The sequence below is a fragment of the Solanum verrucosum genome, unplaced genomic scaffold, assembly GCF_900185275.1.
Source record: "Solanum verrucosum unplaced genomic scaffold, falcon-dt-bn FXZP01000218.1, whole genome shotgun sequence".
In the NCBI taxonomy this organism is placed as follows: Eukaryota; Viridiplantae; Streptophyta; class Magnoliopsida; order Solanales; family Solanaceae; genus Solanum; species Solanum verrucosum.
Genome location: NW_026020464.1, coordinates 1679559 through 1682225, shown reverse-complemented (window position 1 = coordinate 1682225; position 2667 = coordinate 1679559). Strand labels below are relative to the sequence as shown.

Genomic DNA, 2667 nt, shown 5'->3' with positions numbered 1-2667 from the left:
CCTCTTTTAAATCTAGGTATATTTATATATGTTATATTCGGTGCTGACACCTTTCCACATTTCTAACATTGTTAAAATTCTTGTGTTGGAGTAGTGCTTCTTCATTTGTTGTCATCGAGTTAAAATCTTTTTGAGATTGAACCCGATATTATGAGCTTGTACGTTGCCTGGATTAAGCAATATTTTACCTTGCTTAGGTAATTCACAGAAAGATCTGAATTTGAATCTGCATGATTTCTCTATAATCAGATTTTCTAGATAATCTGCAAATGTATTTTTGTTTTTTTATATGTGTTGCACCTGGTTTGTGTAATGGAAAAGAAGGTGAAATGCGGCTCCGAGGTTTTGTTCTATGTTTTGGTTGCAATTGAGAGCATGCACCATTACCAGTCTACTAGTTATTAGCTTTCCAGCAGACAGATATTAGGGACCCCCACACTGATTCGTTTTCCCTTTGTTTGATGAAATTTAAATATTTTCAGTTCTTGAATGATTGCAGTGCTTTGGGGAATTTGAGGTATTCATCTTTTATACTTATTTTGCAATGTGTATTTTCTTATTTGTGATTAAGAGTATATGATCTTTACTTGTAGGTTGTGTACTTTGGGGACAAAACTATTCTTGAGGATCTAATTGAGTTGTACATCCATTGCTACTTTGTATTTTATGATCTGTTATGCATCATTTCCATGAAAAATCGTGTCTGTCATAAGCTATACTATATACTCCCTCCGTTTCACAAAGAATGACCTCCTTTCCTTTTTAGTCAGTTTCAAAAAGAATGGCCACTTTCCTTTTTTGGTAACATTTTACTTCTTGCTTTCCACGTGGCATGTTTAAGACCACAAGATTAAGGGCAATTTTGTACATTTGACATAACTTTAATCTAGGACCACAAGATTCAAAAGTCTTCTTTATTTACTTAAACTTCGTGCCAAGTCAAACCAGGTCATTCTTTATGAAACGGAGAGAGTACTATATACTATGTGTCATGTTAATTTATTAGTGTACTATGTCATGGTGGCAGCTGGCCGTTATGCGACTGCTTGATTGCCTTCTACTCCAGTGGATATCCTTTGAAGAATGCAGAAGCATATGCTTCATTAAGAAAGTAACTTTCATTCATTCTTTGCACCATGTTGTTTTAATGTCTAGGCATGCTCGCTTTGACTTTTGTGGCATTTTGTTTTCTCTGAATATCTATTTTGACAAGCATAGATTTTCATTAGCATGCTTGCAATATAGGTGTTATGGATTTTTCTCTGATTATTAGAAGTCCAGCCTCTGTATATAGCCATATAAAATCACAAGACTTGTCTGTCTGAACATGTATAAACAACAAGCTTAAGGTTTTGATGTCATAAATTGATTGTCAATCTCCTTCTCTTTTTAATCTATTGGGGTCTAAAATTTGATAGCACATATACTATGCTTCAGACTTCAGTGTAAAATATGATGTTTGTGATTGATTCCTCTGGCAATCTATAAATGATTTGCTGGCAGATCTGAGCATTCATTAGGAGCTCCAAGGATAGCACATAATTCAGGACACACTTCATCAAAAAATTTAAAAAAATGAAAATAAAAGGCGTGAGCCTTTTCCTTTTATTTGTGTTGCTCTTTTTTGTTCCTCTTATGTCCGTTCCTTTCCCACCGAGATGATGCGCCAGTCTGTCCTCGGTTTTTCGGGAATTATCGTTGATCTGTTTGGCTATCTTTCCTCCTCAGGTAAAATTTTGGTATTTGTAATAGTGAAAGAACTGGCTGGTCATATTTCTTTTGTCTAGACAAGGTCGCAAGACCAAGAAGATCTGATACTGTTAGAGTTGTGAAGCTCCAAGGATAAATATCTGTTGCAATGATGAAGTTTGGCATCTTAACAAAAACTTATTTTTGGACAAAATTCTTTTGTTCTTCCCTGTAAATGTCATAACGAAATATCTAACATAATTACATAAATTTTGCCATTACAATGCACAACTTATGATGCTATATTATCTCCTCTTTCTCAGGCCTTTCCTTGTGAATGAATTGGAACCACAATACCCTCTTCATGATCGGAGGAAAGTATACGAGGTATGTATCAGTTTTTGGTTATTTTTTCCATTCAGGTGTAGCCGAAAAAACTTATGATTTTGTTTATTTTTTAATAAGGAAGATTCTTGCAGCTCTTTAAAAAATCTCCTTTGGTTATTCAGCCTTTACTCTGATTTATTTGTTTTAATTGTTGGGTTCTTTCAGTGTTATTTGTAATGGCTGAGGTTTGATGCCGTAGTTTCCATTTGCGGCAGTCGTTCTGTTTTCTTAATGCTGAGAGTTATACTTCCATCATAACAGAATATTTATTTTTAGGTGGTAAGATCTTCCAATAATTAGAGTTGGAAGTGTTACAGACTTGAATGTGTAGGGGATTAGCCACAACGATTGTGTTTAGTTTGTTTCTAGTTTTATGCTTGGTCATCAAATGAAACTTCCTCATCTAGATGTGTACAAAACTACAAATTACAACGATTCTAAAGAAGTGCAATGTCTTCTATAAGAGTCAATGAGTATGTTGATTCTTTTATAGAAATTGTTATACCATCATATATTCTCCTACATTTTTCATCAAAAGAGAGTCATTCTCAATTATGCATTTAGTATTCTAAAACACAGAAGTCTATAGCT

At 34.1% G+C, this 2667-nt stretch overlaps 1 long non-coding RNA gene across 1 annotated transcript; it reads left to right on the top strand.

Annotated features, from left to right (window-relative positions):
• Positions 1-591: 591 nt before the first annotated feature.
• LOC125808794 (uncharacterized) lies at positions 592-2365 on the top strand. Its single transcript, XR_007441745.1, has 3 exons — positions 592-640; positions 1028-1111; positions 2013-2365. It is a non-coding gene; the product is annotated as an uncharacterized LOC125808794 (long non-coding RNA).
• Positions 2366-2667: the final 302 nt, after the last annotated feature.